This window comes from Camelus bactrianus, chromosome 4 (assembly GCF_048773025.1).
Source record: "Camelus bactrianus isolate YW-2024 breed Bactrian camel chromosome 4, ASM4877302v1, whole genome shotgun sequence".
NCBI classification, from domain to species: domain Eukaryota; kingdom Metazoa; phylum Chordata; class Mammalia; order Artiodactyla; family Camelidae; genus Camelus; species Camelus bactrianus.
Window position 1 is genome coordinate 61,512,191 of NC_133542.1, and position 13,221 is coordinate 61,525,411.

At 47.5% G+C, this 13,221-nt stretch overlaps 1 protein-coding gene across 1 annotated transcript in view; it reads left to right on the forward strand.

The window, feature by feature from the left end:
* PAPPA (pappalysin 1) overlaps positions 1-13,221 on the forward strand; it is a 230,323-nt gene that overhangs the window by 19,664 nt on the left and 197,438 nt on the right. The gene's annotated exons all lie outside the window — the stretch shown is intronic.

A 13,221-nucleotide genomic window follows, 5' to 3' on the forward strand; every position in this document is an offset into this window, starting at 1 on the left:
CATCAGGTCCCAGGCTAAGCGCTCGGAGGATGAAGTCGCAGGAGACACAGTACCTGCACCTCAGGAGTGTATGGGATAAACTCTTAGAGCTGGAGAGGAACTTAGAGGTCCACTCTCCACCCTCTCTCAGCTGAGTAGACGGGAAAACCAAGCCTCAGAAGGTAGATGATATCTGATCAAAGTCAACCAGAGGCCAAGATGAAGGTTGAGCTAGGTCATTCTCCACCTAGTGGAATAAAATTTAAATTCTGAAGTCCCAGTAAGCATCTAAATACCATTTATCCATCTGGAGTTTTAAACAGCTCCTTTGAGTTGAGTTATAATTCACAATTTTCTAGCGGATATTAAAACAATAGAAAATTCGTATCTGAAAAGTCTGTCAGCCCTCTTTTCAAAATTTTGCTTACATTCCACACTTTTCATTATAAGCTTTTAAGGCTGAATGGCTCCAGACTGCCAATGAGCACTGGACAGGGAGTCCTGAGACAGGAGTCCTGGTCCTTCCAGCTCCATGACTGTATGGATAAGAACACCATGAAATCCCTAGCTGACAATCCCTACCCGCCATGGACTCAGTTCCTCAAAACCCACCAAAGATTCCCTGTTGTCCATGGAATAAACTTCATTTCTCTTGGCGTGGCGTTCACAGCCCTTTGCAGTCCAGCCTCGTGCTTCCATTTCTATTACTCCAAACACTCTCAGTTCCATCAAATCAGATGTCTTCCCCATCTCCAGAGCCACCTTCCGGTGACTTCGCAGCTCTTGCCTTGGCTCATGCTTCACCTTTGGCTGGAAGGTCTTTGCCCAACCTCCCCCCCACCAAATTCCTTTTCCTCATGCAAGCCAGTTCTCGTGTCACTGGTCCAAGAAAACTTCTCGGAGCCTTCTTGTCCGAATCAAGTGTTCCTTCCGCTGAGCCCTTTGGCTTATACTTCTACTAGAACTTACCCTATTAAGCTTTATTTATTTATAATTAGATACTCTCCCTTGTCCCCATGCATCAGTTTTCCCGTCTGGGCTGCATAATTCAGAACTGGAGAATGTGAACTCTGGGGACTGATTGCCTGGGTTTGACTCCCACCTCCGTCATTTGCCAGTGAGTTACTCAGACGTGGGCAAGTTATTTGGGCTTCTCTGAGTGTCAGTTTTCTCGTCTGTAGAATGGAGGTAATTAATACCTCCCTGCTTGGATTACTGTGAAGGTTACCTGAGCTACCCCAGGCAGAGAGCTTAGCACGGTGCCTGGCACGCAGTAAATGCTTGCCACGCATCCGCTCTCATGCCCGCCCTGCAGTGGAGAGTAATTCCGGATGGCACCAGCCCGGCAAAGCAGGGATCTGCCTGTCTGGCCGCATCCCTTCCTTATCTCCCTTTGCCATCTCTCTCCCTGAAAGGCTCACCCCAGCCGTGCGGGCCAGGATGAGGTGATGGTAGGCTCGCCCGAGAGAGGAGCTTTTGTTTCCAGGACTCAGCCCACACTGTCTGGGGTGAGTTTTTACATAACATGCTGTGGGCCTCCATCAGTTATGAAGTTTACATCTTTGGGCTCGCCTGTGTAGGAACCTTCCCCATCCCTCTGAGCTCCTTGGATTGGCTGCATGTGCTCAGTGCCTCCTCTGGTGCTGTTCTGTCAGTTGGGACCCACCTTTCGTAGAGATGGACCCAAGGCCAACTCATCCAGGAGCTGTACTTGGTACAGTGCCTGAGGTCCACAGTACTTTCAAGGGGCCCATAAAAACTGCTTAATTTCTTTTAAAAATCAGAAGGAAAATGTCACTATAACAAGAATACACATGTAATAATGAACCCAACCTCTTGATTATATACATCTTGATACCAATACAATCATAATATATAATTTGATGCATTTAGGGAGGGAAGAGAAAATCCCCAGGGCCCGGGAATGTCACGGCGCAACCCTGGATAAAGGGAATTTGCCCAAGATCAGCAGTGCGTTAGGGGACTCTCAGGGCAGAAGTTCCTGTCATAGCCTTGCCAATTTAGAAATCTTTCCCTGCATTTTCAAGAAAAAGCCTAGAAGTGGTTTCACCACACTCTTCTTTCACAGATGAGAAAATGAGGCCGGAAATATCACAGCTTGCCTCTGGTCATGCAGCTTAGTCACACAGCAAACAGCTGCACTGATTTCTTGTTACTCTTTTCAGTATTTCACACAACCAAACCTAATGAGCACCGATGCCAACCTCCCAGTAGATAGATGGAAAATTGGAGGGCCAGGAAGTAGACGGGGCTTACCCAGCGTCACAAGGGTACCTAGTCCCGCCTCCACGTCAGGACTCTTGTTCCAATCCTATAAAGATGGTTCCAGACCTCAGTGTCTGCTCAAATCAAGTTTCTTCACAAGCCTTGGGAATATATTTCATTCGTTCATTCTTTCTTTCTTTCTTTCATTCTTTCATTCACTCATTCATCCATTCAGCAAATGTTTATTGGGTATTTATGTATGGATGGCTTAGAGGTAAACAGATGTGTCCTCTTTACGGTCACTTTCCCCATTTGTACAATCAGAATCGCCATTTCTTAGCGGGTTCTGGGAGAAGCTGATGAAGTAATAAAGATGCTTTGTACACTTTAAAACTTCAAGGAGGCTTAAGAATGCTTCCTGTATTGTCAAAACCAACAGAGTAAATCATCAATATGAGGAAGATGAAAATATGGACTCTATGAAGAAGTAAATATTCAACTAATTAGAAACACTTCCTGCTTATACTTACCCATAGAAAACATAAGGTGTTGGTGAAGCGCCTGGCTTTGGAGTCAGAGCTGGGTTCTAATCCTGTTTGTGTTATTATAAGTCAGATGACCTCTGCCCAGTCCATGTGACTCTAAGTCTCTATTTCCTCGCCCACAGAATGGGACCATGAGACCTTATCTCACAGAGTAGTTACAGGAATTCCATGAGATGGTGGACGTAAAGTTCTCGTTCATGGCACATCATAAATGGTGGCTCTGTTCATTTCTCAGGAGGTTCATGTGGCTTGGAGTGGCATTAGGACATACCAGGGTAATGATGCTAGGGGTAATGTCGGGAGGCAGGCGTGGTAATAGCAAGTCTTCCTAATTGCATAGTATCAGCTCTTACTGTATCTGTATCGCTTCAACAGGAGGACTGGCACTAGCCTTAGGGAAAAGCAGGTTTCTCACCAGAGGGTATAGCTCCATACCTTGAATGTCCAGCTGGCACCAGATACAGTGGATGCTCTGTGGATATGTGTTGAATGAATTAGTGAATGGATAGACTAATAAATCAGGCATGTTTCCTAAGGGAAAAGAAAAGCCTCTGACATCTCTAGGACTCTCTTGGGGTTAAGAGTACTGAGTAACTCCATGGGTTTCTGCAGTCAGTCCAGATCTTGCACCACTGGGTGGACAGGAAAGGGAGGTGGTCTGGGCTCACTCTAGGCTAGCACTGAGAAATGTCCAGAGGTGCAAAGGCCTTCTTCAGATGTTAAGAAGTTCTCTGATTCTGAAAGTATGAACAGAGTAGTAGCGATGTTGTGCTGGTGATTCACTCAGGAGGTTGGCTGTTAAAGGTCATTGAATGACCTTTAAGGGAAACTCTAGTCCTGACTCTACCTGATTCTGTGAATATCAAGGGTCAGCACTTGGGGCTGCTGTGAAGAATGCGGATGGCAGGAGGCACTGGTCCTTGTCAGTTTGCTGAAATGATGCCATTGTCTCTGAGGTTTAGTGAGTGAGCAGGGACAGCTTGTAGGCCCTCAAATCATCAGAAAGACCAAAGGTAGGCTGTCTTCTCCAGGGCAGCTCCAACACCAGCACCACTCAGTCTACCGGGGTCTGGTTCGTTCATGCTATGGCAACCTTTAAGGGTGAACAATGAAAGTACATGCCTCTCCGTCCTCCTCCTTTCTTCCTTTCCTCCTCGTCCTCTTCCTCTTCTTCCTCCTCCACTTCTTTCTTCTTTGTCTTTTTCTGCCTCTCCTCCTCCCACTTTCTGTTTTAAAGTTGATGTGCACCCATTTCAATGACAATGTGTGAAAAAGAGGGTGATGAACATGTCTCCCTGTTTCGGAGAACAGTGTCAGAAAGAAGAAGTTTTAACAGCACAGAAGAAGGAGGGAAAAAAAATAGTCCCAGTTCTGAGGAAAAGGAAGAGACGTTTATTATTAATAGCAATTAAAAAGTATAACTAACACTTAGCATGTGCTATGCAAATGAGTATTTGCATTCTCTTACTAAATCCTCAAAATGGCACTATGCCTTGAGTACTGTTATTATCAGTTTACAGTGAAGGAAACTATCAGGGAGGTGAAGGGATTTTGCCCAAGGCTACAGAACTAACAAGCAGCAGAGCTGGGATTCCAACAGATAAAACTCCACAGTACAAGTGCTTACTGCTTGTTATGTTGCCAGCATCCATGTGCCAAGTCTGGGTCCATTCATTATCTCAGTAGTTCCCCCTACAACCGGCAGACGTAAGGAGTACCGTCCCCAGTGTACAGGTGAGATGCCCTGACTTTCCCAAGTCATGCAGCTAATGGAATAGCAGAGCCAGCGTTTGAATGCACGTTTGCTGGCCTAGAAAACCCTGACCTTCCTGTGTCCACACAGCCTGCTTCCGTGTGAGCAAAGGAGGCAGGATGGAGAGTCGAGGTCCAGAGGGAAGCACAGGTTCACCCTAAGCCCTTAAGAGCACTTTGCCAAATGCATTATGTAAGTCTGTGTGTTAATACAGAGAATGGACTTTGGGAAATGTAGGCATACTCTCGTCAACCTTGCCTTACAACTGAGTGGCCTTAAATAGTTTACAAGGAAGTATGCGTATGTTTATTTCCTTTCTATCTCTCTCTCTCTCAAATCAGAAGAGACCTGTGAAGTATACAGGGTAAAGCTTTTTAATCCCTGGAATACACTTGGGAAAACAGACTCAGAGAGTCAGATGAGCTCATCCAAGGTCACACAGCTAGTGAAAAAAGCAAGTGGACCCATGTTATCAGGGGGGTTCCAGGTGATGGCTCCCAGCAGGGAAAGAGAATACAGGCAGAGAGCAGACACAGATGGCACCATGGATGCCAGTCAAGATGCTCCACCTCGTCCTGCAACGGGAAGTCTGGCCGCACATGTTCACCTGCACGGCCAACACATAGGAGACGACTGAACTAATCCAGACCTTGTGAATTGTTCCAAAGAGTCACTGTCACTCTTGATGCTCCAGCCTCTCTTACACCAGGAAACCAGGATGTCTAGAACTTAGTCCAGTTTGGATAAGCCTCCAGCCAGGTATGGTTTATTTCAAGCCCCCTCCTTCGCCCTTGGCCTAAGAGCAATCCTTCGGGCCAAGGTGGGCCTGGAGGGGTGAGGATGCCGAGGGGCAGTCACTCAGGTACCTGCCTCAGTGACATCCCTGCCCTCCTCCGAATGCCTGGTGCTGCGAGTCCTCCAGGGTCATCTTGGTGGTCCTCCCCCACAAATGAACCAAGAGCAGGGACCATGGGTATACTTAACCCAAATCTGTCTGTTTTAATCACCCTCCTTTAGACAGATAAAAGCTTTCCATAGGATTGCTCTCTCAAGCATTTCTCTGTGGCTTTGATACCAGCCATTAAATCATGGAAGGGAAAACAAAACCAAACCAAACAAAAAAAAAAGGACCAGCTCCAACCTTTAGCTTTTAAGTTTTTTTAACCTTCTGAAAGAAACCAGATTGTTGACCTAAATTCCCCCTTTCACCCCCACATCCTCTCACCTCTGTATTCCCATGGAGGATGTTCCCCAGCTAGTGGACATCCGACATCCTTAAGTTGGAGGGCCTCCTGCCCTCCTCCACCACCTTGCCTCCCTCACAGTAGGAACCAAGGCTGGGACGTCTAAAGGACCTGGGATCTCAGAGTCGCAGGGAGTCTGAGATGGAAGGGACCTCTGTCGCCATCTGGTGCAACTCTCCTGCCTCATAGGGGAGGCTTTGAGCATGCCCAGAGAATGGGGGCTGCTTGTCCACTGACCCACAGCAGCGAAGGGGCGCGGCGAAGGAGCACGGACACCTTGACCATGGGCTAAGAGTTATTCCCGCTGAAGGAAAGCATCTGGGAAGAGAGTTCTGGCTTTAGCGTCAGCCCGGCTGTGATCCCTCGCTCTCTTGCTGGGATCCTTGGAGGCAAATCATTTCGCTCCTCTGCACCTGTTTCCTTCTCTCTTGAGGGAACATCAGTAAAGCCCACTTCACTGGGTTATTATGAGCATTAAATGGGGGGTCTGTGCTTAGCAGGGAGACTGCTACCTAAAGGTCTGTAGCAAATGTTTATTTTTATTGTCATTACAGTTGTCCCTTGGTATCCACAGGGAACTGGTTCCAAGACCTGCCAAAATACCCAACAGATACCAAAGTCCACAAATGCCTGAGTCCCCTGTATAAAATGAGGTAGTATTGGCATATATATAGTCTAGGCACATCCTCCTGTACACTTTAAGCCATTTCTAGATTACTTTTAATACCTCATACAATGTAAATGCCATGTAAATTGTTGCCAGTGCATGGCTGATTTAAATTTTGCTTTTTGGAACTTTCTGAAATGTTTTTTCAGACATTTTTGATCTGCAGTTGGTTGAGTCCATGGATGTAGAACCTGCAGACTGGAGGGCCAACTGTTTTTATTTGAAAATGCTACTTCGTCACAGGCAGAAATGACCCAGGAAGAGTTTTTTTTTTCTCCCCTTTCACATCCACTCTCCCAATGAGAGGAAACAATAATACAAACTTGATATTAATTGTCATTCTTTGCTAATTATTCTCCCTACCTAGATAGTGATGAAAGAAAGTCAAATGTCATCAGAGCTAATTTTGTGTTGCATTAAGCCATTTCCGGGAAACATCCTGGGAGAGGGGGAACAGGATGGAGGCAAAACTGAGGTCCTGTTTATCTGTGGGGGGATTGAACTGGAAATCAGGAGTCTTAAATTCCAGTCTTTCCTACCAGTTAGTGCTGTGTGACCTTGGGCAGGTAACCTCACCTCTCTGAGTCTCAGTTTTCTCATCTGTAAATAGCACTTATTGTACAAGGTTGCTGTGAGGCTTGTATGAGGCACCTTGGCCCAGAAGCAGCTCTGTACATGCTCGACACACAGCAGGGGCTTCAGAAATGCACATTCAGGCTGGAACACAGGGCCCCTCCCTATGTAGCCTCCTAGCACACCTAGCCCTGCTCACAGTAGGAACTGAGTAAGTTGAGGCAATGCATTGTAACCAGAGAAGGATTCTGAACTGGGTCCAAAGCAGTGAAAGATTTGAGGGAAATTTCAGTGGGAGAGTCTAGAAAATTTGTTGAACAACGGTATTATAGTTTTCTGGGGTTACCGTAACAAAGCCGCACAGACTGCATGGCTTTAACAAAAGAGATTTATTTTCTCACAATTCTAACGCCTAGGAGGCTGAGATCAAGACGTCTACAGGGCTGGGTTCTTCCGAGGCCTCTGTCCTTGGCTGGGAGATAGCTGTCTTCTCCTCCCTGGGTCTTCACGTCATCTTCCCTTTGTATCTGAATCTCCTCTTCTTATAAGGGCAACAGTCGGATTAAGACCCACCCTAATGACCTCTTTTTAACATCATTATCTCTTTAGAGACCCTGTATCTAAATAAGTTCCCTTCTGAGGTTGTAGGGGCTAGGACTTCAACCTGTGAATTTGGGGAGGAGGGGGCATAGTTCAGCCTGTAGCAGATGGAAAGGAAAATGGAGTGTGACAGCAGCCTGGAAGAAAACTTGGAGAAAAAGACACTGCGGTATAGAGCCTGGACACTGGAACAAAGCTGGGTCAGAAAGGCAAGGAGGCTGGGGTTGGAGGCTCGGATGCTGAGGGACAAGGCCAGGAAGGTGTTGTGGATTCCAGATGGACAAGCGTGCCCAGGCAGACCTGGAGTCCCAGTGAAGTGGGGCAAGCCAAGTACTACAACAGTTAAGCACTGGTAATAAAGAACCATTGACTCTTAGTCCATTATTTTTTAGGCCCAGGCAGAAGAATGACACAGAAAGCAGCCTCCTGACTGGCAGTTCAGTTCGACGTGCTTGTGTTGGTGCTGTGGGTCTTACAGGAGTATTTTTGGAGGGGACCGTGTCTTCCAACAGCCCACAATAAAGTGTTTGGCACTCGACGCTTAATGCAGTGATGTAATTAAGAACCTGGGCCTGGGACTCCTATGGACGTGGATTCTAAGCTGTGTTGCTTTGGACAAGCCTCTCCCTTTCTGAGTCTCTGTCTTCCCTGAAGAATGGGCTGTCTTGATAGTTTTGTTGTGAAGATTAAGTAAGAGAATTCATGTAGAGCACATGGCATTTAGTAAGTTCTAAATAAAGAGTAATGTGCTCATATAAAGAACATAGCAGTAAGGAAATGCCCCTCCCCCCTTCCTCCCTTTATTTTATGCTTCCAATGACAAACTTTATGGAGCACCTGCAAGGTACCGGATGCTGTGTTCGATGCTGGGCATTTAGAAAGGAATCCAACAGACATATGACTTGGGGAAACAGACAAGGAGTAATTACAAAAGTGGGGAGTTTGCAGACAGGGAGGAGTATGGTGAACATGTGGGAGGAAGACTTGTCTGTACCTGGGGTGGACTGGCGTGGCCACACAGCTCTGCCCCGGGGTAGGGCGGGTACAGTGGCCCTGAGAGGGGACCCCAGAGCCCAGTGAATTCTCCCAGTACGGCCCTCGTGTAGGTGTTAGACTACCTTCCAGCCTTCTACCTTTGGACTCGCCTCCTTCTTCCATGCTTTTCATCTCTGGGGTGAGATGAGAGAAAACAGAGGCAATAAAAACAAATAAATATCAAGCTTCTGGGGGACCTGAAGCCCTTTTCACAGCAAGCCTACCTGCAGGAGGCCAGGGGCTCATTAGATGCCGACTGCCCTGGGCTCTGCTTCTCATCCACCAGGTGCCCCGGACGCCTCGTAGGCTTGTCAGTGGGCTCTGGCACCTTCACTGTCTGCTTCCGGTGCTTCTTGCTTTGAGGCAGGTTTAGGCTAGTCAGATGTAGACTGGTTGCAGGATTGCCTCTGGCCTTCTATCCTGCCCGGCAGGGATGTGTCCCTTGTGATGGACCTCTGGTACCACGCAGATGGTGCCAACTTCAGACGAAGTCTCACTGCTTCTTTCGCTCCATCTCTGTCTTCCTGGAGAACCATGGGGCCGGCCGGGATGGAGGTGTGGTGGGGTACACCCGTGTCCTCAGAGAACACAGTTCCATGTCTGGTGTGTAGATACACAGAGGACAGATCCTCTAAGCATGCAGGAATTAGGGGTGACATGAGGCATCCAATTCAAATCAGCATGTAATGTTGAAGCATCTCCTACTTACAAGGAGCCATTCTAACAGTGAACAAAAGAGCCCTTAAATTGTAGCGGGGGATCATTTAATCCTAACCCCTCCTTTTTCGGAGAAGGGAAATGAGGCCAGGCAGCATAAGAGGTGGTGTGACTTGTCCCCGGCAAGGTCATCGAGCAGGCTGAACCCACATCTCTGGTTCCAGATCCCTGGTTCTGGGCTGGTGGTACAGCGGTGCCTCCCTCCCAGCCCCCTGAAATGTGACTACTGTTGATTACGTTATTTTCACACAGAAATAAATCCCCATCACCGCCACACACCCCCACCCCCACCTCACCCCATCCCTATTGAAGTGCCGTGATTTCCTTTCACCACTAACACTCCAGGTAAATATTTCCCTCTGAGCTTCTGAAGCCACTGCTTCAAGGTTCTCATTTCCCTTAATGTATTTCCTCTTGGTTCCACTGAAAACCCTCTCTGTGCCCTTCCTCCCTGCCTCCTGGGGCCAAGCCATCTCTTAGTCCTCTGCTCTGTGTCGTGGAGTCTGGCGTTTCTCACTGCTTCCCTCTCCTCTCACAGCTGCAGATAGAGGTGGCTGGAGCCTGGGTCCCGAGCCCCGGGAAGGTTCTGAACTGAGGGCATCCTACAGATGTGTAAACATTTTACCTTGCTCACCCAGCCAGCCGCCTTCCAAAGGCAACAGGAAAACCAGGACTGAGAGCCCCTGGCAAAATAAAAACCTGCAGAGAGAGAGAGAGAGGGAGAGGGAGAGGGAGAGAGGGAGAGAAAGACAGGGAGAAAGGATCCTGTTTCAGATGTTAATTTTCTCATTAGAAGAATTTTCTGTTCAAGGGGTAGGGGTTCACCGGGGGAGGAAGAGAAGGTGAGCCAAGCAGTGGGCTCCTGGGCACAAGGGCGGGGTCTGTGTTCTGATGGCTCCCGCCTGTAGCCAGCAGCAGCAGATCTGGGGTAACTCATTCCAAATCTGGAGTCAGAGCTTTGGCCTTGGAGAGGTCAGTGCGGAGGCAGCTTTTAACATGCGAGTCTCATAATAGTAGCGAAGCCAAAGGGGATTTATGATCTCTAAGTATGGTCTGACAGTAGAGTTGGGGAGGACTTGTGCTTTTTCGAACCCTCATCCTACTAGCTCTTGATACATCCGTCAAGATGCCTTTAGGGTCCCCTCTCTCTCTGGCATTTCTGTATTTTGTTTTTAGTCATTTTCCACTTTTCATCCTTGACATCACTCCCAGACCCTCCAGCGTCTTAAAAATGAACTCCCATTCAGACAGCCGCTGTATGCCAAGGATGGCACATCCACTGTGTCTTTTAAGTACGACAACATACGTAAAGAGAGCTACAGATGAGGGAATTAAGATCCACGAGATGAAGTGATTTGCCCGAGATGTGCGGCCAGGAATAGCTGTCATCAGAATTACCCCAAGTCCAAAGAATCTGCTCTTTCTGCCTGAGCAAGGGCACTTTCTGTCTTCTGACTCTCTCTGTCTTTCAGCCAGGGAGACGTAAATTAGTGCCTTTGACTCGGTTTGTCCTTTCCTCTTCTCCCACTCTATTTAGAATCATTCGTGTGCTCATTCATGAGACGTAAGTGTAAGCTGAGTGCCTGCTGTGTGCCAGGCATAGTGCAAGGTGCTCGACAGGGTACAGGTGACCCAGACAGAGTCATCACTCAAGAAGCATCCAGTTTAGGGGGGGACTCCAAACCAGAGAGCATGTGTCTTGTTTCCCGAAAGTAAGATGCATTCAGAGAAGAGAATGATTATTCCTCACAGGGCTGTTGGGGAGCTTCTTGGGAGAGGCGGTTCTGTTTTAGCCGTTGGGAAGTCTGGGGACACGGAAAATCAGACTTGGACCAAGCACACGAGAGGAACCTCATCCAGTCCCCTCCCTTGCCAGGTAAAGAGCCAAGACCCGGAGGAGGTACTCGGTGCTTCATCAAGGTGTGAGAGCAGGTTGCCTTTGCAGGGGGCTCTGGCCGTTACCTGAAGGACTGTGGGACAGGAAGTGGTAGGAGAGGTGCAGGCGGACTTAGGGGCTTGGCGAAAGCTACCATCCACGTCAGCTGCTAACAAAGAGATTCACACAAATTCTGAGGCCCCGTTGCCCACAAAGGGGGACAGACTGTGTAGGCCTCCTCGATTGATTTTACTGGACGCTCTCCATGCTCATTTGATGAGTGCTCATGGCAGACACACACTCAAAGTTATGGTGACCGCAACGATTCTTCAGCTGAGAGCAGGGACTGTCCTTCTAAATAAGCATCTTTTATTCATTCTTGTTTCCCTCTCTTCCTCCTCCCACCTGGTCTCATACATCATCTGACACTTAAAATACACTCTTAATTAGAAAGGCCTCTTCCCCATCCAACAGCCTGTCTGTGCCAAGGACACTGGGTATATTCCAGAAAGGATGAGAATGGGGTTGGTGAGTATAAAGATAATTAGATCCAGAGAGAATCTGCTTAGCAACTTCCTAGGGTTCCCAGAGTAAGTCTAGAGACATGGAGCTTGGAACTTTCCCAAACACTCAGCTAAAAGGGACAGCCCCAGGCAGGTGATTTGATCCAGACAGATCGCTGGTAGCGCTGATGAGGGAGATGGACGTTCCATAGAGTTAGTACATAGGACAGTGAATCCCAGGGTCTGATGGATCTAGGATCCACTTAACCAACCAGTTGACCTTAAACCCATCCATCTCTTTACCTCCATCAATTTCTGTTTCCTCTTCTGTTAACTTAGTATCACCACCTTGGGGGTGCTCCGTAGATTAAAGGAATTAACGCATGCACAGACCGTAGCACGATGCCTGACCTGGCACAGCGGCTTGGAAAATTTAACTTAATGAAGGAGCCCCCAACGTCTTTTTATGTTAAGAGGATGCTTTTATTATTATTATTATTATTATTATTATTATTTTTAATATGAGCATTAGTGTTAAAAGAATAACAAGCTAAACTGGGTCTCAGGAAATGTGTCGCTGACTCTCTGTAACCTGACAAATGCCTTCCTTTCCCTGGGTCTCAACTTCCTCAGCTTTCAAGTGAAGGAATTGGAGGTGGCCATCTTTAAGCCCTTCCAGCTCAGATAGTGAGCGTGTCTGCCTTTCTTTGGGGGTGATGTCAGGGCTAGCCAGGACCCCTGTTACGGTCAGAAGCTTTACTGCGAGCTTTGCAGCCCTTGGCCCTCACTTCTCCAGGCAGTTTTCCCGACAGCTCTCCACCACTGCTCACTGATGAGTGTTGGGGGCTGATGCTATGGTGGCTGGAGTCAGGACTGTCCTTCGAAATGAGCATCTTCTATTCATTATCACCTCCCTTTTCCTCTCTCACCTCCTCCTCTCACCACCGATGTCGTCCTACACTTACATTATGCTCTTAATGAGAAGGTCCTCTTCCTTATTCAACAGTTCGGCAAAATCAAAGGTTTACATTTTAATTATTATTCTTGCTGTGGTTTTCTTTAGCTCAAGCACCCACTCTGCAAACAAATGTCTTTCTTGGTTTTTTGTTGTTGTTGTTATTTATTTAGTTAGTTTTGGGGGGGGTAATTAGGTATTAGATATTTAATTTTTTTTTAATGGAGGTACTAAGGATTGAACCCAGGACCTCATGCGTGCCAAGCATGCAATAGACCACTGAGCTATATCCTCCCCTCTCAAATGTCTTTTATGCCCCATACTCAGAAATCAATAAAAGTGAAACCAGTTGGGTTGAAATTGTGACGAGAACCTCCCAAAGGCAACTGAGCTGTGTTCTCCGTTCCTCTAGCCCTTGCCCTGCCATAGGGTTGGTCCCAGAGGCTCTGTTAGTAACTGCCAGGATCCCATAGAGGACAGTTTGAAAATTCCTGGTCTAGAACATCCTGATATAAATTTTATCAGAGAGAAATAACTTACCCCTCTCC